Source organism: Anomaloglossus baeobatrachus, chromosome 4 (assembly GCF_048569485.1).
Source record: "Anomaloglossus baeobatrachus isolate aAnoBae1 chromosome 4, aAnoBae1.hap1, whole genome shotgun sequence".
Classification (NCBI taxonomy): domain Eukaryota; kingdom Metazoa; phylum Chordata; class Amphibia; order Anura; family Aromobatidae; genus Anomaloglossus; species Anomaloglossus baeobatrachus.
Genome location: NC_134356.1, coordinates 645,834,196 through 645,858,092, shown reverse-complemented (window position 1 = coordinate 645,858,092; position 23,897 = coordinate 645,834,196). Strand labels below are relative to the sequence as shown.

At 39.1% G+C, this 23,897-nt stretch overlaps 21 non-coding genes across 21 annotated transcripts; all 21 read right to left on the bottom strand.

Annotated features, from left to right (window-relative positions):
• Window positions 1–69: 69 nt before the first annotated feature.
• TRNAE-CUC (transfer RNA glutamic acid (anticodon CUC)) lies at window positions 70–141 on the bottom strand. The gene has a single exon. It is a non-coding gene; the product is annotated as a tRNA-Glu (tRNA).
• Window positions 142–997: 856 nt separating this feature from the next.
• On the bottom strand, window positions 998–1,069 carry TRNAE-CUC (transfer RNA glutamic acid (anticodon CUC)). The gene has a single exon. It is a non-coding gene; the product is annotated as a tRNA-Glu (tRNA).
• Window positions 1,070–1,939: 870 nt separating this feature from the next.
• Window positions 1,940–2,011, bottom strand: TRNAE-CUC (transfer RNA glutamic acid (anticodon CUC)). The gene has a single exon. It is a non-coding gene; the product is annotated as a tRNA-Glu (tRNA).
• Window positions 2,012–2,866: 855 nt separating this feature from the next.
• On the bottom strand, window positions 2,867–2,938 carry TRNAE-CUC (transfer RNA glutamic acid (anticodon CUC)). Its single transcript has one exon. It is a non-coding gene; the product is annotated as a tRNA-Glu (tRNA).
• Window positions 2,939–4,727: 1,789 nt separating this feature from the next.
• On the bottom strand, window positions 4,728–4,799 carry TRNAE-CUC (transfer RNA glutamic acid (anticodon CUC)). The gene has a single exon. It is a non-coding gene; the product is annotated as a tRNA-Glu (tRNA).
• Window positions 4,800–5,655: 856 nt separating this feature from the next.
• TRNAE-CUC (transfer RNA glutamic acid (anticodon CUC)) lies at window positions 5,656–5,727 on the bottom strand. Its single transcript has one exon. It is a non-coding gene; the product is annotated as a tRNA-Glu (tRNA).
• Window positions 5,728–6,597: 870 nt separating this feature from the next.
• Window positions 6,598–6,669, bottom strand: TRNAE-CUC (transfer RNA glutamic acid (anticodon CUC)). Its single transcript has one exon. It is a non-coding gene; the product is annotated as a tRNA-Glu (tRNA).
• An 855-nt stretch (window positions 6,670–7,524) lies between these two features.
• TRNAE-CUC (transfer RNA glutamic acid (anticodon CUC)) lies at window positions 7,525–7,596 on the bottom strand. The gene has a single exon. It is a non-coding gene; the product is annotated as a tRNA-Glu (tRNA).
• Window positions 7,597–8,452: 856 nt separating this feature from the next.
• TRNAE-CUC (transfer RNA glutamic acid (anticodon CUC)) lies at window positions 8,453–8,524 on the bottom strand. The gene has a single exon. It is a non-coding gene; the product is annotated as a tRNA-Glu (tRNA).
• Window positions 8,525–9,381: 857 nt separating this feature from the next.
• On the bottom strand, window positions 9,382–9,453 carry TRNAE-CUC (transfer RNA glutamic acid (anticodon CUC)). Its single transcript has one exon. It is a non-coding gene; the product is annotated as a tRNA-Glu (tRNA).
• An 856-nt stretch (window positions 9,454–10,309) lies between these two features.
• On the bottom strand, window positions 10,310–10,381 carry TRNAE-CUC (transfer RNA glutamic acid (anticodon CUC)). The gene has a single exon. It is a non-coding gene; the product is annotated as a tRNA-Glu (tRNA).
• An 855-nt stretch (window positions 10,382–11,236) lies between these two features.
• TRNAE-CUC (transfer RNA glutamic acid (anticodon CUC)) lies at window positions 11,237–11,308 on the bottom strand. Its single transcript has one exon. It is a non-coding gene; the product is annotated as a tRNA-Glu (tRNA).
• An 856-nt stretch (window positions 11,309–12,164) lies between these two features.
• On the bottom strand, window positions 12,165–12,236 carry TRNAE-CUC (transfer RNA glutamic acid (anticodon CUC)). The gene has a single exon. It is a non-coding gene; the product is annotated as a tRNA-Glu (tRNA).
• A 2,721-nt stretch (window positions 12,237–14,957) lies between these two features.
• Window positions 14,958–15,029, bottom strand: TRNAE-CUC (transfer RNA glutamic acid (anticodon CUC)). The gene has a single exon. It is a non-coding gene; the product is annotated as a tRNA-Glu (tRNA).
• An 868-nt stretch (window positions 15,030–15,897) lies between these two features.
• TRNAE-CUC (transfer RNA glutamic acid (anticodon CUC)) lies at window positions 15,898–15,969 on the bottom strand. The gene has a single exon. It is a non-coding gene; the product is annotated as a tRNA-Glu (tRNA).
• Window positions 15,970–16,838: 869 nt separating this feature from the next.
• On the bottom strand, window positions 16,839–16,910 carry TRNAE-CUC (transfer RNA glutamic acid (anticodon CUC)). Its single transcript has one exon. It is a non-coding gene; the product is annotated as a tRNA-Glu (tRNA).
• Window positions 16,911–18,707: 1,797 nt separating this feature from the next.
• TRNAE-CUC (transfer RNA glutamic acid (anticodon CUC)) lies at window positions 18,708–18,779 on the bottom strand. The gene has a single exon. It is a non-coding gene; the product is annotated as a tRNA-Glu (tRNA).
• Window positions 18,780–19,638: 859 nt separating this feature from the next.
• On the bottom strand, window positions 19,639–19,710 carry TRNAE-CUC (transfer RNA glutamic acid (anticodon CUC)). Its single transcript has one exon. It is a non-coding gene; the product is annotated as a tRNA-Glu (tRNA).
• A 1,800-nt stretch (window positions 19,711–21,510) lies between these two features.
• TRNAE-CUC (transfer RNA glutamic acid (anticodon CUC)) lies at window positions 21,511–21,582 on the bottom strand. Its single transcript has one exon. It is a non-coding gene; the product is annotated as a tRNA-Glu (tRNA).
• A 1,038-nt stretch (window positions 21,583–22,620) lies between these two features.
• Window positions 22,621–22,692, bottom strand: TRNAE-CUC (transfer RNA glutamic acid (anticodon CUC)). The gene has a single exon. It is a non-coding gene; the product is annotated as a tRNA-Glu (tRNA).
• Window positions 22,693–23,560: 868 nt separating this feature from the next.
• TRNAE-CUC (transfer RNA glutamic acid (anticodon CUC)) lies at window positions 23,561–23,632 on the bottom strand. The gene has a single exon. It is a non-coding gene; the product is annotated as a tRNA-Glu (tRNA).
• Window positions 23,633–23,897: the final 265 nt, after the last annotated feature.

Here is a 23,897-nt window from a genome sequence, read left to right as displayed (position 1 = left end):
TGACAGGCCACAATGGCCAAACAATTGCGTCGGCCTTTGAATGTCGAAACAAGCACAGAAAAATTTGCATTCCCATACCGGGAGTCGAACCCGGGCCGCCTGGGTGAGAACCAGGAATCCTAACCGCTAGACCATATGGGAAATGTTGTGCTGTGTAGTCGATGATGTGGAAAAAAAGAACTTTATTTCTTTGAGTAAGCAACTTCTGCACGTTTGCAACAGAAGCTTTCCTTGTTAGCACAATAGGTGGCGCGTCAATCTCAAACTCTTAAGGTCATGATTGTGATCCTCACATGTGGCCCTTTTCTTTGGAGATTTTGTCTCCATCTTGTCTAGAGAGCCACATTTGTTTCCACTGAGTACCAAAAATCAACAATAATATGTTGAGGGGTTTGAGTCTCTTGACACCAAGTATTTGGAAGTCGAAGGTAAGAATGATTTCCGATATGAGCTCAAATGGCTTTTTGTGCAAAAGAATGGAATGAATGGCTAAAAGCTCTTGTGGTCAGCATTTTTCGCTGCAAAGAGCAATTTTAATCTAAACTAACTTTGTCTGCAAGGTATGTGTCGACCTTTGAATGCAGGAACTATTGCAGAAAAAAGTGGCACTCCCCTATCAGGAATTGAACCAGTAAACTAAGAAAACTGCTTGCTAATTAATATGGGATATTCCACAGAGTTGCAGAAAACATATAGGGTTTTAAAAAAAAAAAAGAGTGTTGCCTTCACTAAAAAGCTGTTTTTCATTTTAGTAGTTGAATCCTGCCTCATTTGAGCTGGAGTTAACAGGTCAATTCAATATACTGAAGATTGTAAGTTTTTTCTTCAGACGGTATGTAGTTTACTCATTATCTTTCGCAGGAGAGCCTAGAAACTTTACCATTCAGTTCCAATATTCTATGGATAAGTAAGGAAATTTTAGGTCAAATGACAGGCCACAATGGCCAACCAATTGCGTCGGCCTTTGAATGTCGAAACAAGCACAGAAAAATTTGCATTCCCATACCGGGAGTCGAACCCGGGCCGCCTGGGTGAGAACCAGGAATCCTAACCGCTAGACCATATGGGAAATGTTGTGCTGTGTAGTCGATGATGTGGAAAAAAAGAACTTTATTTCTTTGAGTAAGCAACTTCTGCACATTTGCAACAGAAGCTTTCCTTGTTAACACAATAGGTGGCGCGTCAATCTCAAACTCTTAAGGTCATGATTGTGATCCTCACATGTGGCACTTTTCTTTGGAGATTTTGTCTCCATCTTGTCTAGAGAGCCACATTTGTTTCCACTGAGTACCAAAAATCAACAATAATATATCGAGGGGTTTGAGTCTCTTGACACCAAGAATTTGGAAGTCGAAGGTAAGAATGATTTCCGATATGAGCTCAAATGGCTTTTTGTGCAACAGAATGGAATGAATAGCTAAAAGCTCTTGTGGTCAGCATTTTTCGCTGCAAAGAGCAATTTTAATCTAAACTAACTTTGTCTGCAAGGTATGTGTCGACCTTTGAATGCAGGAACTATTGCAGAAAAAAGTGGCAGTCCCCTATCAGGAATTGAACCAGTAAACTAAGAAAACTGCTTGCTAATTAATATGGGATATTCCACAGAGTTGCAGAAAACATATAGGGTTTTAAAAAAAAAAAAAAAAAAAAAAAAAAGAGTGTTGCCTTCACTAAAAAGCTGTTTTTCATTTTAGTAGTTGAATCTTGCCTCATTTGAGCTGGAGTTAACAGGTCAATTCAATATACTGAACATTGTAAGTTTTTTCTTCAGACGGTATGTAGTTTACTCATTATCTTTGGCAGGAGAGCCTAGAAACTTTACCATTCAGTTCCAATATTCTATGGATAAGTAAGGAAATTTTAGGTCAAATGACAGGCCACAATGGCCAAACAATTGCGTCGGCCTTTGAATGTCGAAACAAGCACAGAAAAATTTGCATTCCCATACCGGGAGTCGAACCCGGGCCGCCTGGGTGAGAACCAGGAATCCTAACCGCTAGACCATATGGGAAATGTTGTTCTGTGTAGTCGATGATGTGGAAAAAAAGAACTTTATTTCTTTGAGTAAGCAACTTCTGCACGTTTGCAACAGAAGCTTTCCTTGTTAGCACAATAGGTGGCGCGTCAATCTCAAACTCTTAAGGTCATGATTGTGATCCTCACATGTGGCCCTTTCTTTGGAGATTTTGTCTCCATCTTGTCTAGAGAGCCACATTTGTTTCCACTGAGTACCAAAAATCAACAATAATATGTTGAGGGGTTTGAGTCTCTTGACACCAAGTATTTAGAAGTCGAAGGTAAGAATGATTTCCGATATGAGCTCAAATGGCTTTTTGTGCAAAAGAATGGAATGAATGGCTAAAAGCTCTTGTGGTCAGCATTTTTCGCTGCAAAGAGCAATTTTAATCTAAACTAACTTTGTCTGCAAGGTATGTGTCGACCTTTGAATGCAGGAACTATTGCAGAAAAAAGTGGCACTCCCCTATCAGGAATTGAACCAGTAAACTAAGAAAACTGCTTGCTAATTAATATGGGATATTCCACAGAGTTGCAGAAAACATATAGGGTTTTTAAAAAAAAAAAGAGTGTTGCCTTCACTAAAAAGCTGTTTTTCATTTTAGTAGTTGAATCCTGCCTCATTTGAGCTGGAGTTAACAGGTCAATTCAATATACTGAAGATTAGAAGTTTTTTCCTCAGACGGTATGTAGTTTACTCATTATCTTTGGCAGGAGAGCCTAGAAACTTTACCATTCAGTTCCAATATTCTATGGATAAGTAAGGAAATTTTAGGTCAAATGACAGGCCACAATGGCCAAACAATTGCGTCGGCCTTTGAATGTCGAAACAAGCACAGAAAAATTTGCATTCCCATACCGGGAGTCGAACCCGGGCCGCCTGGGTGAGAACCAGGAATCCTAACCGCTAGACCATATGGGAAATGTTGTGCTGTGTAGTCGATGATGTGGAAAAAAAGAACTTTATTTATTTGAGTAAGCAACTTCTGCACATTTGCAACAGAAGCTTTCCTTGTTAGCACAATAGGTGGCGCGTCAATCTCAAACTCTTAAGGTCATGATTGTGATCCTCACATGTGGCCCTTTTCTTTGGAGATTTTGTCTCCATCTTGTCTAGAGAGCCACATTTGTTTCCACTGAGTACCAAAAATCAACAATAATATGTTGAGGGGTTTGAGTCTCTTGACACCAAGTATTTGGAAGTCGAAGGTAAGAATGATTTCCGATATGAGCTCAAATGGCTTTTTGTGCAAAAGAATGGAATGAATGGCTAAAAGCTCTTGTGGTCAGCATTTTTCACTGCAAAGAGCAATTTTAATCTAAACTAACTTTGTCTGCAAGGTATGTGTCGACCTTTGAATGCAGGAACTATTGCAGAAAAAAGTGGCACTCCCCTATCAGGAATTGAACCAGTAAACTAAGAAAACTGCTTGCTAATTAATATGGGATATTCCACAGAGTTGCAGAAAACATATAGGGTTTTAAAAAAAAAAAAAAGAGTGTTGCCTTCACTAAAAAGCTGTTTTTCATTTTAGTAGTTGAATCCTGCCTCATTTGAGCTGGAGTTAACAGGTCAATTCAATATACTGAAGATTGTAAGTTTTTTCCTCAGACGGTATGTAGTTTACTCATTATCTTTCGCAGGAGAGCCTAGAAACTTTACCATTCATTTCCAATATTCTATGGATAAGTAAGGAAATTTTAGGTCAAATGACAGGCCACAATGGCCAACCAATTGCGTCGGCCTTTGAATGTCGAAACAAGCACATAAAAATTTGCATTCCCATACCGGGAGTCGAACCCAGGCCGCCTGGGTGAGAACCAGGAATCCTAACCGCTAGACCATATGGGAAATGTTGTGCTGTGTAGTCGATGATGTGGAAAAAAAGAACTTTATTTCTTTGAGTAAGCAACTTCTGCACGTTTGCAACAGAAGCTTTCCTTGTTAGCACAATAGGTGGCGCGTCAATCTCAAACTCTTAAGGTCATGATTGTGATCCTCACATGTGGCACTTTTCTTTGGAGATTTTGTCTCCATCTTGTCTAGAGAGCCACATTTGTTTCCACTGAGTACCAAAAATCAACAATAATATATCAAGGGGTTTGAGTCTCTTGACACCAAGAATTTGGAAGTCGAAGGTAAGAATGATTTCCGATATGAGCTCAAATGGCTTTTTGTGCAACAGAATGGAATGAATAGCTAAAAGCTCTTGTGGTCAGCATTTTTCGCTGCAAAGAGCAATTTTAATCTAAACTAACTTTGTCTGCAAGGTATGTGTCGACCTTTGAATGCAGGAACTATTGCAGAAAAAAGTGGCAGTCCCCTATCAGGAATTGAACCAGTAAACTAAGAAAACTGCTTGCTAATTAATATGGGATATTCCACAGAGTTGCAGAAAACATATAGGGTTTTAAAAAAAAAAAAAAAGAGTGTTGCCTTCACTAAAAAGCTGTTTTCCATTTTAGTAGTTGAATCCTGCCTCATTTGAGCTGGAGTTAACAGGTCAATTCAATATACTGAAGATTGTAAGTTTTTTCCTCAGACGGTATGTAGTTTACTCATTATCTTTGGCAGGAGAGCCTAGAAACTTTACTATTCAGTTCCAATATTCTATGGATAAGTAAGGAAATTTTAGGTCAAATGACAGGCCACAATGGCCAAACAATTGCGTCGGCCTTTGAATGTCGAAACAAGCACAGAAAAATTTGCATTCCCATACCGGGAGTCGAACCCGGGCCGCCTGGGTGAGAACCAGGAATCCTAACCGCTAGACCATATGGGAAATGTTGTGCTGTGTAGTCGATGATGTGGAAAAAAAGAACTTTATTTCTTTGAGTAAGCAACTTCTGCACGTTTGCAACAGAAGCTTTCCTTGTTAGCACAATAGGTGGCGCGTCAATCTCAAACTCTTAAGGTCATGATTGTGATCCTCACATGTGGCCCTTTTCTTTGGAGATTTTGTCTCCATCTTGTCTAGAGAGCCACATTTGTTTCCACTGAGTACCAAAAATCAACAATAATATGTTGAGGGGTTTGAGTCTCTTGACACCAAGTATTTGGAAGTCGAAGGTAAGAATGATTTCCGATATGAGCTCAAATGGCTTTTTGTGCAAAAGAATGGAATGAATGGCTAAAAGCTCTTGTGGTCAGCATTTTTCGCTGCAAAGAGCAATTTTAATCTAAACTAACTTTGTCTGCAAGGTATGTGTCGACCTTTGAATGCAGGAACTATTGCAGAAAAAAGTGGCACTCCCCTATCAGGAATTGAACCAGTAAACTAAGAAAACTGCTTGCTAATTAATATGGGATATTCCACAGAGTTGCAGAAAACATATAGGGTTTTAAAAAAAAAAAAGAGTGTTGCCTTCACTAAAAAGCTGTTTTTCATTTTAGTAGTTGAATCCTGCCTCATTTGAGCTGGAGTTAACAGGTCAATTCAATATACTGAAGATTGTAAGTTTTTTCTTCAGACGGTATGTAGTTTACTCATTATCTTTCGCAGGAGAGCCTAGAAACTTTACCATTCAGTTCCAATATTCTATGGATAAGTAAGGAAATTTTAGGTCAAATGACAGGCCACAATGGCCAACCAATTGCGTCGGCCTTTGAATGTCGAAACAAGCACAGAAAAATTTGCATTCCCATACCGGGAGTCGAACCCGGGCCGCCTGGGTGAGAACCAGGAATCCTAACCGCTAGACCATATGGGAAATGTTGTGCTGTGTAGTCGATGATGTGGAAAAAAAGAACTTTATTTCTTTGAGTAAGCAACTTCTGCACATTTGCAACAGAAGCTTTCCTTGTTAACACAATAGGTGGCGCGTCAATCTCAAACTCTTAAGGTCATGATTGTGATCCTCACATGTGGCACTTTTCTTTGGAGATTTTGTCTCCATCTTGTCTAGAGAGCCACATTTGTTTCCACTGAGTACCAAAAATCAACAATAATATATCGAGGGGTTTGAGTCTCTTGACACCAAGAATTTGGAAGTCGAAGGTAAGAATGATTTCCGATATGAGCTCAAATGGCTTTTTGTGCAACAGAATGGAATGAATAGCTAAAAGCTCTTGTGGTCAGCATTTTTCGCTGCAAAGAGCAATTTTAATCTAAACTAACTTTGTCTGCAAGGTATGTGTCGACCTTTGAATGCAGGAACTATTGCAGAAAAAAGTGGCAGTCCCCTATCAGGAATTGAACCAGTAAACTAAGAAAACTGCTTGCTAATTAATATGGGATATTCCACAGAGTTGCAGAAAACATATAGGGTTTTAAAAAAAAAAAAAAAAAAAAAAAAAAGAGTGTTGCCTTCACTAAAAAGCTGTTTTTCATTTTAGTAGTTGAATCTTGCCTCATTTGAGCTGGAGTTAACAGGTCAATTCAATATACTGAACATTGTAAGTTTTTTCTTCAGACGGTATGTAGTTTACTCATTATCTTTGGCAGGAGAGCCTAGAAACTTTACCATTCAGTTCCAATATTCTATGGATAAGTAAGGAAATTTTAGGTCAAATGACAGGCCACAATGGCCAAACAATTGCGTCGGCCTTTGAATGTCGAAACAAGCACAGAAAAATTTGCATTCCCATACCGGGAGTCGAACCCGGGCCGCCTGGGTGAGAACCAGGAATCCTAACCGCTAGACCATATGGGAAATGTTGTTCTGTGTAGTCGATGATGTGGAAAAAAAGAACTTTATTTCTTTGAGTAAGCAACTTCTGCACGTTTGCAACAGAAGCTTTCCTTGTTAGCACAATAGGTGGCGCGTCAATCTCAAACTCTTAAGGTCATGATTGTGATCCTCACATGTGGCCCTTTCTTTGGAGATTTTGTCTCCATCTTGTCTAGAGAGCCACATTTGTTTCCACTGAGTACCAAAAATCAACAATAATATGTTGAGGGGTTTGAGTCTCTTGACACCAAGTATTTAGAAGTCGAAGGTAAGAATGATTTCCGATATGAGCTCAAATGGCTTTTTGTGCAAAAGAATGGAATGAATGGCTAAAAGCTCTTGTGGTCAGCATTTTTCGCTGCAAAGAGCAATTTTAATCTAAACTAACTTTGTCTGCAAGGTATGTGTCGACCTTTGAATGCAGGAACTATTGCAGAAAAAAGTGGCACTCCCCTATCAGGAATTGAACCAGTAAACTAAGAAAACTGCTTGCTAATTAATATGGGATATTCCACAGAGTTGCAGAAAACATATAGGGTTTTTAAAAAAAAAAAGAGTGTTGCCTTCACTAAAAAGCTGTTTTTCATTTTAGTAGTTGAATCCTGCCTCATTTGAGCTGGAGTTAACAGGTCAATTCAATATACTGAAGATTAGAAGTTTTTTCCTCAGACGGTATGTAGTTTACTCATTATCTTTGGCAGGAGAGCCTAGAAACTTTACCATTCAGTTCCAATATTCTATAAATAAGTAAGGAAATTTTAGGTCAAATGACAGGCCACAATGGCCAAACAATTGCGTCGGCCTTTGAATGTCGAAACAAGCACAGAAAAATTTGCATTCCCATACCGGGAGTCGAACCCGGGCCGCCTGGGTGAGAACCAGGAATCCTAACCGCTAGACCATATGGGAAATGTTGTGCTGTGTAGTCGATGATGTGGAAAAAAAGAACTTTATTTATTTGAGTAAGCAACTTCTGCACATTTGCAACAGAAGCTTTCCTTGTTAGCACAATAGGTGGCGCGTCAATCTCAAACTCTTAAGGTCATGATTGTGATCCTCACATGTGGCCCTTTTCTTTGGAGATTTTGTCTCCATCTTGTCTAGAGAGCCACATTTGTTTCCACTGAGTACCAAAAATCAACAATAATATGTTGAGGGGTTTGAGTCTCTTGACACCAAGTATTTGGAAGTCGAAGGTAAGAATGATTTCCGATATGAGCTCAAATGGCTTTTTGTGCAAAAGAATGGAATGAATGGCTAAAAGCTCTTGTGGTCAGCATTTTTCACTGCAAAGAGCAATTTTAATCTAAACTAACTTTGTCTGCAAGGTATGTGTCGACCTTTGAATGCAGGAACTATTGCAGAAAAAAGTGGCACTCCCCTATCAGGAATTGAACCAGTAAACTAAGAAAACTGCTTGCTAATTAATATGGGATATTCCACAGAGTTGCAGAAAACATATAGGGTTTTAAAAAAAAAAAAGAGTGTTGCCTTCACTAAAAAGCTGTTTTTCATTTTAGTAGTTGAATCCTGCCTCATTTGAGCTGGAGTTAACAGGTCAATTCAATATACTGAAGATTGTAAGTTTTTTCCTCAGACGGTATGTAGTTTACTCATTATCTTTGGCAGGAGAGCCTAGAAACTTTACCATTCAGTTCCAATATTCTATGGATAAGTAAGGAAATTTTAGGTCAAATGACAGGCCACAATGGCCAAACAATTGCGTCGGCCTTTGAATGTCGAAACAAGCACAGAAAAATTTGCATTCCCATACCGGGAGTCGAACCCGGGCCGCCTGGGTGAGAACCAGGAATCCTAACCGCTAGACCATATGGGAAATGTTGTGCTGTGTAGTCGATGATGTGGAAAAAAAGAACTTTATTTCTTTGAGTAAGCAACTTCTGCACGTTTGCAACAGAAGCTTTCCTTGTTAGCACAATAGGTGGCGCGTCAATCTCAAACTCTTAAGGTCATGATTGTGATCCTAACATGTGGCCCTTTTCTTTAGAGATTTTGTCTCCATCTTGTCTAGAGAGCCACATTTGTTTCCACTGAGTACCAAAAATCAACAATAATATATTGAGGGGTTTGAGTCTCTTGACACCAAGAATTTGGAAGTCGAAGGTAAGAATGATTTCCGATATGAGCTCAAATGGCTTTTTGTGCAACAGAATGGAATGAATAGCTAAAAGCTCTTGTGGTCAGCATTTTTCGCTGCAAAGAGCAATTTTAATCTAAACTAACTTTGTCTGCAAGGTATGTGTCGACCTTTGAATGCAGGAACTATTGCAGAAAAAAGTGGCAGTCCCCTATCAGGAATTGAACCAGTAAACTAAGAAAACTGCTTGCTAATTAATATGGGATATTCCACAGAGTTGCAGAAAACATATAGGGTTTTAAAAAAAAAAAAAGAGTGTTGCCTTCACTAAAAAGCTGTTTTTCATTTTAGTAGTTGAATCCTGCCTCATTTGAGCTGGAGTTAACAGGTCAATTCAATATACTGAAGATTGTAAGTTTTTTCCTCAGACGGTATGTAGTTTACTCATTATCTTTCACAGGAGAGCCTAGAAACTTTACCATTCAGTTCCAATATTCTATGGATAAGTAAGGAAATTTTAGGTCAAATGACAGGCCACAATGGCCAACCAATTGCGTCGGCCTTTGAATGTCGAAACAAGCACAGAAAAATTTGCATTCCCATACCGGGAGTCGAACCCGGGCCGCCTGGGTGAGAACCAGGAATCCTAACCGCTAGACCATATGGGAAATGTTGTGCTGTGTAGTCGATGATGTGGAAAAAAAGAACTTTATTTCTTTGAGTAAGCAACTTCTGCACGTTTGCAACAGAAGCTTTCCTTGTTAGCACAATAGGTGGCGCATCAATCTCAAACTCTTAAGGTCATGATTGTGATCCTCACATGTGGCACTTTTCTTTGGAGATTTTGTCTCCATCTTGTCTAGAGAGCCACATTTGTTTCCACTGAGTACCAAAAATCAACAATAATATATCGAGGGGTTTGAGTCTCTTGACACCAAGAATTTGGAAGTCGAAGGTAAGAATGATTTCCGATATGAGCTCAAATGGCTTTTTGTGCAACAGAATGGAATGAATAGCTAAAAGCTCTTGTGGTCAGCATTTTTCGCTGCAAAGAGCAATTTTAATCTAAACTAACTTTGTCTGCAAGGTATGTGTCGACCTTTGAATGCAGGAACTATTGCAGAAAAAAGTGGCAGTCCCCTATCAGGAATTGAACCAGTAAACTAAGAAAACTGCTTGCTAATTAATATGGGATATTCCACAGAGTTGCAGAAAACATATAGGGTTTTAAAAAAAAAAAAGAGTGTTGCCTTCACTAAAAAGCTGTTTTTCATTTTAGTAGTTGAATCCTGCCTCATTTGAGCTGGAGTTAACAGGTCAATTCAATATACTGAACATTGTAAGTTTTTTCCTCAGACGGTATGTAGTTTACTCATTATCTTTGGCAGGAGAGCCTAGAAACTTTACCATTCAGTTCCAATATTCTATGGATAAGTAAGGAAATTTTAGGTCAAATGACAGGCCACAATGGCCAAACAATTGCGTCGGCCTTTGAATGTCGAAACAAGCACAGAAAAATTTGCATTCCCATACCGGGAGTCGAACCCGGGCCGCCTGGGTGAGAACCAGGAATCCTAACCGCTAGACCATATGGGAAATATTGTTCTGTGTAGTCGATGATGTGGAAAAAAAGAACTTTATTTCTTTGAGTAAGCAACTTCTGCACGTTTGCAACAGAAGCTTTCCTTGTTAGCACAATAGGTGGCGCGTCAATCTCAAACTCTTAAGGTCATGATTGTGATCCTCACATGTGGCCCTTTCTTTGGAGATTTTGTCTCCATCTTGTCTAGAGAGCCACATTTGTTTCCACTGAGTACCAAAAATCAACAATAATATGTTGAGGGGTTTGAGTCTCTTGACACCAAGTATTTGGAAGTCGAAGGTAAGAATGATTTCCGATATGAGCTCAAATGGCTTTTTGTGCAAAAGAATGGAATGAATGGCTAAAAGCTCTTGTGGTCAGCATTTTTCGCTGCAAAGAGCAATTTTAATCTAAACTAACTTTGTCTGCAAGGTATGTGTCGACCTTTGAATGCAGGAACTATTGCAGAAAAAAGTGGCACTCCCCTATCAGGAATTGAACCAGTAAACTAAGAAAACTGCTTGCTAATTAATATGGGATATTCCACAGAGTTGCAGAAAACATATAGGGTTTTTAAAAAAAAAAAGAGTGTTGCCTTCACTAAAAAGCTGTTTTTCATTTTAGTAGTTGAATCCTGCCTCATTTGAGCTGGAGTTAACAGGTCAATTCAATATACTGAAGATTGTAAGTTTTTTCCTCAGACGGTATGTAGTTTACTCATTATCTTTGGCAGGAGAGCCTAGAAACTTTACCATTCAGTTCCAATATTCTATGGATAAGTAAGGAAATTTTAGGTCAAATGACAGGCCACAATGGCCAAACAATTGCGTCGGCCTTTGAATGTCGAAACAAGCACAGAAAAATTTGCATTCCCATACCGGGAGTCGAACCCGGGCCGCCTGGGTGAGAACCAGGAATCCTAACCGCTAGACCATATGGGAAATGTTGTGCTGTGTAGTCGATGATGTGGAAAAAAAGAACTTTATTTCTTTGAGTAAGCAACTTCTGCACGTTTGCAACAGAAGCTTTCCTTGTTAGCACAATAGGTGGCGCGTCAATCTCAAACTCTTAAGGTCATGATTGTGATCCTCACATGTGGCCCTTTTCTTTGGAGATTTTGTCTCCATCTTGTCTAGAGAGCCACATTTGTTTCCACTGAGTACCAAAAATCAACAATAATATGTTGAGGGGTTTGAGTCTCTTGACACCAAGTATTTGGAAGTCGAAGGTAAGAATGATTTCCGATATGAGCTCAAATGGCTTTTTGTGCAAAAGAATGGAATGAATGGCTAAAAGCTCTTGTGGTCAGCATTTTTCACTGCAAAGAGCAATTTTAATCTAAACTAACTTTGTCTGCAAGGTATGTGTCGACCTTTGAATGCAGGAACTATTGCAGAAAAAAGTGGCACTCCCCTATCAGGAATTGAACCAGTAAACTAAGAAAACTGCTTGCTAATTAATATGGGATATTCCACAGAGTTGCAGAAAACATATAGGGTTTTAAAAAAAAAAAAGAGTGTTGCCTTCACTAAAAAGCTGTTTTTCATTTTAGTAGTTGAATCCTGCCTCATTTGAGCTGGAGTTAACAGGTCAATTCAATATACTGAAGATTGTAAGTTTTTTCCTCAGACGGTATGTAGTTTACTCATTATCTTTGGCAGGAGAGCCTAGAAACTTTACCATTCAGTTCCAATATTCTATGGATAAGTAAGGAAATTTTAGGTCAAATGACAGGCCACAATGGCCAAACAATTGCGTCGGCCTTTGAATGTCGAAACAAGCACAGAAAAATTTGCATTCCCATACCGGGAATCGAACCCGGGCCGCCTGGGTGAGAACCAGGAATCCTAACCGCTAGACCATATGGGAAATGTTGTGCTGTGTAGTCGATGATGTGGAAAAAAAGAACTTTATTTCTTTGAGTAAGCAACTTCTGCACGTTTGCAACAGAAGCTTTCCTTGTTAGCACAATAGGTGGCGCGTCAATCTCAAACTCTTAAGGTCATGATTGTGATCCTAACATGTGGCCCTTTTCTTTAGAGATTTTGTCTCCATCTTGTCTAGAGAGCCACATTTGTTTCCACTGAGTACCAAAAATCAACAATAATATATTGAGGGGTTTGAGTCTCTTGACACCAAGAATTTGGAAGTCGAAGGTAAGAATGATTTCCGATATGAGCTCAAATGGCTTTTTGTGCAACAGAATGGAATGAATAGCTAAAAGCTCTTGTGGTCAGCATTTTTCGCTGCAAAGAGCAATTTTAATCTAAACTAACTTTGTCTGCAAGGTATGTGTCGACCTTTGAATGCAGGAACTATTGCAGAAAAAAGTGGCACTCCCCTATCAGGAATTGAACCAGTAAACTAAGAAAACTGCTTGCTAATTAATATGGGATATTCCACAGAGTTGCAGAAAACATATAGGGTTTTAAAAAAAAAAAAAGAGTGTTGCCTTCACTAAAAAGCTGTTTTTCATTTTAGTAGTTGAATCCTGCCTCATTTGAGCTGGAGTTAACAGGTCAATTCAATATACTGAAGATTGTAAGTTTTTTCCTCAGACGGTATGTAGTTTACTCATTATCTTTCGCAGGAGAGCCTAGAAACTTTACCATTCAGTTCCAATATTCTATGGATAAGTAAGGAAATTTTAGGTCAAATGACAGGCCACAATGGCCAACCAATTGCGTCGGCCTTTGAATGTCGAAACAAGCACAGAAAAATTTGCATTCCCATACCGGGAGGTAAACCCGGGCCGCCTGGGTGAGAACCAGGAATCCTAACCGCTAGACCATATGGGAAATGTTGTGCTGTGTAGTCGATGATGTGGAAAAAAAGAACTTTATTTCTTTGAGTAAGCAACTTCTGCACGTTTGCAACAGAAGCTTTCCTTGTTAGCACAATAGGTGGCGCATCAATCTCAAACTCTTAAGGTCATGATTGTGATCCTCACATGTGGCACTTTTCTTTGGAGATTTTGTCTCCATCTTGTCTAGAGAGCCACATTTGTTTCCACTGAGTACCAAAAATCAACAATAATATATCGAGGGGTTTGAGTCTCTTGACACCAAGAATTTGGAAGTCGAAGGTAAGAATGATTTCCGATATGAGCTTAAATGGCTTTTTGTGCAACAGAATGGAATGAATAGCTAAAAGCTCTTGTGGTCAGCATTTTTCGCTGCAAAGAGCAATTTTAATCTAAACTAACTTTGTCTGCAAGGTATGTGTCGACCTTTGAATGCAGGAACTATTGCAGAAAAAAGTGGCAGTCCCCTATCAGGAATTGAACCAGTAAACTAAGAAAACTGCTTGCTAATTAATATGGGATATTCCACAGAGTTGCAGAAAACATATAGGGTTTAAAAAAAAAAAAAAAAAAAAAGAGTGTTGCCTTCACTAAAAAGCTGTTTTTCATTTTAGTAGTTGAATCCTGCCTCATTTGAGCTGGAGTTAACAGGTCAATTCAATATACTGAAGATTGTAAGTTTTTTCCTCAGACGGTATGTAGTTTACTCATTATCTTTCGCAGGAGAGCCTAGAAACTTTACCATTCAGTTCCAATATTCTATGGATAAGTAAGGAAATTTTAGGTCAAATGACAGGCCACAATGGCCAACCAATTGCGTCGGCCTTTGAATGTCGAAACAAGCACAGAAAAGTTTGCATTCACATACCGGGAGTCGAACCCGGGCCGCCTGGGTGAGAACCAGGAATCCTAACCGCTAGACCATATGGGAAATGTTGTGCTGTGTAGTCGATGATGTGGAAAAAAAGAACTTTATTTCTTTGAGTAAGCAACTTCTGCACGTTTGCAACAGAAGCTTTCCTTGTTAGCACAATAGGTGGCGCGTCAATCTCAAACTCTTAAGGTCATGATTGTGATCCTAACATGTGGCCCTTTTCTTTGGAGATTTTGTCTCCATCTTGTCTAGAGAGCCACATTTGTTTCCACTGAGTACCAAAAATCAACAATAATATATTGAGGGGTTTGAGTCTCTTGACACCAAGAATTTGGAAGTCGAAGTTAAGAATGATTTCCGATATGAGCTCAAATGGCTTTTTGTGCAAAAGAATGGAATGAATGGCTAAAAGCTCTTGTGGTCAGCATTTTTCGCTGCAAAGAGCAATTTTAATCTAAACTAACTTTGTCTGCAAGGTATGTGTCGACCTTTGAATGCAGGAACTATTGCAGAAAAAAGTGGCACTGCCCTATCAGGAATTGAACCAGTAAACTAAGAAAACTGCTTGCTAATTAATATGGGATATTCCACAGAGTTGCAGAAAACATATAGGGTTTTAAAAAAAAAAAAGAGTGTTGCCTTCACTAAAAAGCTGTTTTTCATTTTAGTAGTTGAATCCTGCCTCATTTGAGCTGGAGTTAACAGGTCAATTCAATATACTGAAGATTGTAAGTTTTTTCCTCAGACGGTATGTAGTTTACTCATTATCTTTGGCAGGAGAGCCTAGAAACTTTACCATTCAGTTCCAATATTCTATGGATAAGTAAGGAAAGTTTAGGTCAAATGACAGGCCACAATGGCCAAACAATTGCGTCGGCCTTTGAATGTCGAAACAAGCACAGAAAAATTTGCATTCCCATACCGGGAGTCGAACCCGGGCCGCCTGGGTGAGAACCAGGAATCCTAACCGCTAGACCATATGGGAAATGTTGTGCTGTGTAGTCGATGATGTGGAAAAAAAGAACTTTATTTCTTTGAGTAAGCAACTTCTGCACGTTTGCAACAGAAGCTTTCCTTGTTAGCACAATAGGTGGCGCGTCAATCTCAAACTCTTAAGGTCATGATTGTGATCCTAACATGTGGCCCTTTTCTTTGGAGATTTTGTCTCCATCTTGTCTAGAGAGCCACATTTGTTTCCACTGAGTACCAAAAATCAACAATAATATATTGAGGGGTTTGAGTCTCTTGACACCAAGAATTTGGAAGTCGAAGGTAAGAATGATTTCCGATATGAGCTCAAATGGCTTTTTGTGCAACAGAATGGAATGAATAGCTAAAAGCTCTTGTGGTCAGCATTTTTCGCTGCAAAGAGCAATTTTAATCTAAACTAACTTTGTCTGCAAGGTATGTGTCGACCTTTGAATGCAGGAACTATTGCAGAAAAAAGTGGCAGTCCCCTATCAGGAATTGAACCAGTAAACTAAGAAAACTGCTTGCTAATTAATATGGGATATTCCACAGAGTTGCAGAAAACATATAGGGTTTTAAAAAAAAAAAAAAAAAAAAAAAAGAGTGTTGCCTTCACTAAAAAGCTGTTTTTCATTTTAGTAGTTGAATCCTGCCTCATTTGAGCTGGAGTTAACAGGTCAATTCAATATACTGAACATTGTAAGTTTTTTCCTCAGACGGTATGTAGTTTACTCATTATCTTTGGCAGGAGAGCCTAGAAACTTTACCATTCAGTTCCAATATTCTATGGATAAGTAAGGAAATTTTAGGTCAAATGACAGGCCACAATGGCCAAACAATTGCGTCGGCCTTTGAATGTCGAAACAAGCACAGAAAAATTTGCATTCCCATACCGGGAGTCGAACCCGGGCCGCCTGGGTGAGAACCAGGAATCCTAACCGCTAGACCATATGGGAAATGTTGTGCTGTGTAGTCGATGATGTGGAAAAAAAGAACTTTATTTCTTTGAGTAAGCAACTTCTGCACGTTTGCAACAGAAGCTTTCCTTGTTAGCACAATAGGTGGCGCGTCAATCTCAAACTCTTAAGGTCATGATTGTGATCCTCACATGTGGCACTTTTCTTTGGAGATTTTGTCTCCATCTTGTCTAGAGAGCCACATTTGTTTCCACTGAGTACCAAAAATCAACAATAATATGTTGAGGGGTTTGAGTCTCTTGACACCAAGTATTTGGAAGTTGAAGGTAAGAATGATTTCCGATATGAGCTCAAATGGCTTTTTGTGCAAAAGAATGGAATGAATGGCTAAAAGCTCTTGTGGTCAGCATTTTTCGCTGCAAAGAGCAATTTTAATCTAAACTAACTTTGTCTGCAAGGTATGTGTCGACCTTTGAATGCAGGAACTATTGCAGAAAAAAGTGGCACTCCCCTATCAGGAATTGAACCAGTAAACTAAGAAAACTGCTTGCTAATTAATATGGGATATTCCACAGAGTTGCAGAAAACATATAGGGTTTTAAAAAAAAAAAAAAAGAAAAAAAAAGAGTGTTGCCTTCACTAAAAAGCTGTTTTTCATTTTAGTAGTTGAATCCTGCCTCATTTGAGCTGGAGTTAACAGGTTAATTCAATATACTGAAGATTGTAAGTTTTTTCCTCAGACGGTATGTAGTTTACTCATTATCTTTCGCAGGAGAGCCTAGAAACTTTACCATTCAGTTCCAATATTCTATGGATAAGTAAGGAAATTTTAGGTGAAATGACAAGCCACAATGGCCAACCAATTGCGTCGGCCTTTGAATGTCGAAACAAGCACAGAAAAATTTGCATTCCCATACCGGGAGTCGAACCCGGGCCGCCTGGGTGAGAACCAGGAATCCTAACCGCTAGACCATATGGGAAATGTTGTGCTGTGTAGTCGATGATGTGGAAAAAAAGAACTTTATTTCTTTGAGTAAGCAACTTCTGCACGTTTGCAACAGAAGCTTTCCTTGTTAGCACAATAGGTGGCGCGTCAATCTCAAACTCTTAAGGTCATGATTGTGATCCTCACATGTGGCACTTTTCTTTGGAGATTTTGTCTCCATCTTGTCTAGAGAGCCACATTTGTTTCCACTGAGTACCAAAAATCAGCAATAATATATCGAGGGGTTTGAGTCTCTTGACACCAAGAATTTGGAAGTCGAAGGTAAGAATGATTTCCGATATGAGCTTAAATGGCTTTTTGTGCAACAGAATGGAACGAATAGCTAAAAGCTCTTGTGGTCAGCATTTTTCGCTGCAAAGAGCAAGTTTAATCTAAACTAACTTTGTCTGCAAGGTATGTGTCGACCTTTGAATGCAGGAACTATTGCAGAAAAAAGTGGCAGTCCCCTATCAGGAATTGAACCAGTAAACTAAGAAAACTGCTTGCTAATTAATATGGGATATTCCACAGAGTTGCAGAAAACATATAGGGTTTAAAAAAAAAAAAAAAAGTTGCCTTCACTAAAAAGCTGTTTTTCATTTTAGTAGTTGAATCCTGCCTCATTTGAGCTGGAGTTAACAGGTCAATTCAATATACTGAAGATTGTAAGTTTTTTCCTCAGACGGTATGTAGTTTACTCATTATCTTTCGCAGGAGAGCCTAGAAACTTTACCATTCAGTTCCAATATTCTATGGATAAGTAAGGAAATTTTAGGTCAAATGACAGGCCACAATGGCCAACCAATTGCGTCGGCCTTTGAATGTCGAAACAAGCACAGAAAAGTTTGCATTCACATACCGGGAGTCGAACCCGGGCCGCCTGGGTGAGAACCAGGAATCCTAACCGCTAGACCATATGGGAAATGTTGTGCTGTGTAGTCGATGATGTGGAAAAAAAGAACTTTATTTCTTTGAGTAAGCAACTTCTGCACGTTTGCAACAGAAGCTTTCCTTGTTAGCACAATAGGTGGCGCGTCAATCTCAAACTCTTAAGGTCATGATTGTGATCCTCACATGTGGCCCTTTTCTTTGGAGATTTTGTCTCCATCTTGTCTAGAGAGCCACATTTGTTTCCACTGAGTACCAAAAATCAACAATAATATGTTGAGGGGTTTGAGTCTCTTGACACCAAGTATTTGGAAGTTGAAGGTAAGAATGATTTCCGATATGAGCTCAAATGGCTTTTTGTGCAAAAGAATGGAATGAATGGCTAAAAGCTCTTGTGGTCAGCATTTTTCGCTGCAAAGAGCAATTTTAATCTAAACTAACTTTGTCTGCAAGGTATGTGTCGACCTTTGAATGCAGGAACTATTGCAGAAAAAAGTGGCACTCCCCTATCAGGAATTGAACCAGTAAACTAAGAAAACTGCTTGCTAATTAATATGGGATATTCCACAGAGTTGCAGAAAACATATAGGGTTTTAAAAAAAAAAAAAAAAGAAAAAAAAAGAGTGTTGCCTTCACTAAAAAGCTGTTTTTCATTTTAGTAGTTGAATCCTGCCTCATTTGAGCTGGAGTTAACAGGTTAATTCAATATACTGAAGATTGTAAGTTTTTTCCTCAGACGGTATGTAGTTTACTCATTATCTTTCGCAGGAGAGCCTAGAAACTTCACCATTCAGTTCCAATATTCTATGGATAAGTAAGGAAATTTTAGGTGAAATGACAAGCCACAATGGCCAACCAATTGCGTCGGCCTTTGAATGTCGAAACAAGCACAGAAAAATTTGCATTCCCATACCGGGAGTCGAACCCGGGCCGCCTGGGTGAGAACCAGGAATCCTAACCGCTAGACCATATGGGAAATGTTGTGCTGTGTAGTCGATGATGTGGAAAAAAAGAAATTTATTTCTTTGAGTAAGCAACTTCTGCATGTTTGCAACAGAAGCGTTCCTTTTTAGCACAATAGGTGGCGCGTCAATCTCAAACTCTTAAGGTCATGATTGTGATCCTCACATGTGGCACTTTTCTTTAGAGATTTTGTCTCCATCTTGTCTAGAGAGCCACATTTGTTTCCACTGAGTACCAAAAATCAACAATAATATATCGAGGGGTTTGAGTCTCTTGACACCAAGAATTTGGAAGTCGAAGGTAAGAATGATTTCCGATATGAGCTCAAATGGCTTTTTGTGCAACAGAATGGAATGAATAGCTAAAAGCTCTTGTGGTCAGCATTTTTCGCTGCAAAGAGCAATTTTAATCTAAACTAACTTTGTCTGCAAGGTATGTGTCGACCTTTGAATGCAGGAACTATTGCAGAAAAAAGTGGCAGTCCCCTATCAGGAATTGAACCAGTAAACTAAGAAAACTGCTTGCTAATTAATATGGGATATTCCACAGAGTTGCAGAAAACATATAGGGTTTTAAAAAAAAAAAAAAAGAGTGTTGCCTTCACTAAAAAGCTGTTTTTCATTTTAGTAGTTGAATCCTGCCTCATTTGAGCTGGAGTTAACAGGTCAATTCAATATACTGAAGATTGTAAGTTTTTTCCTCAGATGGTATGTAGTTTACTCATTATCTTTCGCAGGAGAGCCTAGAAACTTTACCATTCAGTTCCAATATTCTATGGATAAGTAAGGAAATTTTAGGTCAAATGACAGGCCACAATGGCCAACCAATTGCGTCGGCCTTTGAATGTCGAAACAAGCACAGAAAAATTTGCATTCCCATACCGGGAGTCGAACCCGGGCCGCCTGGGTGAGAACCAGGAATCCTAACCGCTAGACCATATGGGAAATGTTGTGCTGTGTAGTCGATGATGTGGAAAAAAAGAACTTTATTTCTTTGAGTAAGCAACTTCTGCACGTTTGCAACAGAAGCTTTCCTTGTTAGCACAATAGGTGGCGCGTCAATCTCAAACTCTTAAGGTCATGATTGTGATCCTCACATGTGGCACTTTTCTTTGGAGATTTTGTCTCCATCTTGTCTAGAGAGCCACATTTGTTTCCACTGAGTACCAAAAATCAACAATAATATATCGAGGGGTTTGAGTCTCTTGACACCAAGAATTTGGAAGTCGAAGGTAAGAATGATTTCCGATATGAGCTTAAATGGCTTTTTGTGCAACAGAATGGAATGAATAGCTAAAAGCTCTTGTGGTCAGCATTTTTCGCTGCAAAGAGCAATTTTAATCTAAACTAACTTTGTCTGCAAGGTATGTGTCGACCTTTGAATGCAGGAACTATTGCAGAAAAAAGTGGCAGTCCCCTATCAGGAATTGAACCAGTAAACTAAGAAAACTGCTTGCTAATTAATATGGGATATTCCACAGAGTTGCAGAAAACATATAGGGTTTAAAAAAAAAAAAAAAAAAAAAAAAAAAAGAGTGTTGCCTTCACTAAAAAGCTGTTTTTCATTTTAGTAGTTGAATCCTGCCTCATTTGAGCTGGAGTTAACAGGTCAATTCAATATACTGAAGATTGTAAGTTTTTTCCTCAGACGGTATGTAGTTTACTCATTATCTTTCGCAGGAGAGCCTAGAAACTTTACCATTCAGTTCCAATATTCTATGGATAAGTAAGGAAATTTTAGGTCAAATGACAGGCCACAATGGCCAACCAATTGCGTCGGCCTTTGAATGTCGAAACAAGCACAGAAAAGTTTGCATTCACATACCGGGAGTCGAACCCGGGCCGCCTGGGTGAGAACCAGGAATCCTAACCGCTAGACCATATGGGAAATGTTGTGCTGTGTAGTCGATGATGTGGAAAAAAAGAACTTTATTTCTTTGAGTAAGCAACTTCTGCACGTTTGCAACAGAAGCTTTCCTTGTTAGCACAATAGGTGGCGCGTCAATCTCAAACTCTTAAGGTCATGATTGTGATCCTAACATGTGGCCCTTTTCTTTGGAGGTTTTGTCTCCATCTTGTCTAGAGAGCCACATTTGTTTCCACTGAGTACCAAAAATCAACAATAATATATTGAGGGGTTTGAGTCTCTTGACACCAAGAATTTGGAAGTCGAAGGTAAGAATGATTTCCGATATGAGCTCAAATGGCTTTTTGTGCAACAGAATGGAATGAATAGCTAAAAGCTCTTGTGGTCAGCATTTTTCGCTGCAAAGAGCAATTTTAATCTAAACTAACTTTGTCTGCAAGGTATGTGTCGACCTTTGAATGCAGGAACTATTGCAGAAAAAAGTGGCACTCCCCTATCAGGAATTGAACCAGTAAACTAAGAAAACTGCTTGCTAATTAATATGGGATATTCCACAGAGTTGCAGAAAACATATAGGGTTTTAAAAAAAAAAAAAGAGTGTTGCCTTCACTAAAAAGCTGTTTTTCATTTTAGTAGTTGAATCCTGCCTCATTTGAGCTGGAGTTAACAGGTCAATTCAATATACTGAAGATTGTAAGTTTTTTCCTCAGACGGTATGTAGTTTACTCATTATCTTTCGCAGGAGAGCCTAGAAACTTTACCATTCAGTTCCAATATTCTATGGATAAGTAAGGAAATTTTAGGTCAAATGACAGGCCACAATGGCCAACCAATTGCGTCGGCCTTTGAATGTCGAAACAAGCACAGAAAAATTTGCATTCCCATACCGGGAGTCGAACCCGGGCCGCCTGGGTGAGAACCAGGAATCCTAACCGCTAGACCATATGGGAAATGTTGTGCTGTGTAGTCGATGATGTGGAAAAAAAGAACTTTACTTCTTTGAGTAAGCACAACTTCTGCACGTTTGCAACAGAAGCTTTCCTTGTTAGCACAATAGGTGGCGCGTCAATTTCAAACTCTTAAGGCCCTGTCACACACAGAGATAAATCTGCGGCAGATCTGTGGTTGCAGTGAAATTGTGGACAATCAGTGCCAGGTTTGTGGCTATGTACAAATGGAACAATATGTCCATGATTTCACTGCAACCACAGATCTGCCAAAGATTTATTTCTGTGTGTGACAGGGCCTTTAAGGTCATGATTGTGATCCTCACATGTGGCCCTTTTCTTTGGAGATTTTGTCTCCATCTTGTCTAGAGAGCCACATTTGTTTCCACTGAGTACCAAAAATCAACAATAATATATTGAGGGGTTTGAGTCCCTTGACACCAAGTATTTGGAAGTCGAAGGTAAGAATGATTTCCGATATGAGCTCAAATGGCTTTTTGTGCAAAAGAATGGAATGAATGGCTAAAAGCTCTTGTGGTCAGCATTTTTCGCTGCAAAGAGCAATTTTAATCTAAACTAACTTTGTCTGCAAGGTATGTGTCGACCTTTGAATGCAGGAACTATTGCAGAAAAAAGTGGCACTCCCCTGTCAGGAATTGAACCAGTAAACTAAGAAAACTGCTTGCTAATTAATATGGGATATTCCACAGAGTTGCAGAAAACATATAGGGTTTTAAAAATAAAAAAAAAAAAAAAAAGAGTGTTGCCTTCACTAAAAAGCTGTTTTTCATTTTAGTAGTTGAATCCTGCCTCATTTGAGCTGGAGTTAACAGGTCACTTCAATATACTGAAGATTGTAAGTTTTTTCCTCAGACGGTATGTAGTTTACTCATTATCTTTCGCAGGAGAGCCTAGAAACTTTACCATTCAGTTCCAATATTCTATGGATAAGTAAGGAAATTTTAGGTCAAATGACAGGCCACAATGGCCAACCAATTGCGTCGGCCTTTGAATGTCGAAACAAGCACAGAAAAATTTGCATTCCCATACCGGGAGTCGAACCCGGGCCGCCTGGGTGAGAACCAGGAATCCTAACCGCTAGACCATATGGGAAATGTTGTGCTGTGTAGTCGATGATGTGGAAAAAAAGAACTTTATTTCTTTGAGTAAGCAACTTCTGCACGTTTGCAACAGAAGCTTTCCTTGTTAGCACAATAGGTGGCGCGTCAATCTCAAACTCTTAAGGTCATGATTGTGATCCTAACATGTGGCCCTTTTCTTTGGAGATTTTGTCTCCATCTTGTCTAGAGAGCCACATTTGTTTCCACTGAGTACCTAAAATCAACAATAATATATTGAGGGGTTTGAGTCTCTTGACACCAAGAATTTGGAAGTCGAAGGTAAGAATGATTTCCGATATGAGATCAAATGGCTTTTTGTGCAACAGAATGGAATGAATAGCTAAAAGCTCTTGTGGTCAGCATTTTTCGCTGCAAAGAGCAATTTTAATCTAAACTAACTTTGTCTGCAAGGTATGTGTCGACCTTTGAATGCAGGAACTATTGCAGAAAAAAGTGGCAGTCCCCTATCAGGAATTGAACCAGTAAACTAAGAAAACTGCTTGCTAATTAATATGGGATATTCCACAGAGTTGCAGAAAACATATAGGGTTTTAAAAAAAAAAAAAAAAAAAAAAAAGAGTGTTGCCTTCACTAAAAAGCTGTTTTTCATTTTAGTAGTTGAATCCTGCCTCATTTGAGCTGGAGTTAACAGGTCAATTCAATATACTGAACATTGTAAGTTTTTTCCTCAGACGGTATGTAGTTTACTCATTATCTTTGGCAGGAGAGCCTAGAAACTTTACCATTCAGTTCCAATATTCTATGGATAAGTAAGGAAATTTTAGGTCAAATGACAGGCCACAATGGCCAAACAATTGCGTCGGCCTTTGAATGTCGAAACAAGCACAGAAAAATTTGCATTCCCATACCGGGAGTCGAACCCGGGCCGCCTGGGTGAGAACCAGGAATCCTAACCGCTAGACCATATGGGAAATGTTGTGCTGTGTAGTCGATGATGTGGAAAAAAAGAAATTTATTTCTTTGAGTAAGCAACTTCTGCATGTTTGCAACAGAAGCGTTCCTTTTTAGCACAATAGGTGGCGCGTCAATCTCAAACTCTTAAGGTCATGATTGTGATCCTCACATGTGGCACTTTTCTTTAGAGATTTTGTCTCCATCTTGTCTAGAGAGCCACATTTGTTTCCACTGAGTACCAAAAATCAACAATAATATATCGAGGGGTTTGAGTCTCTTGAC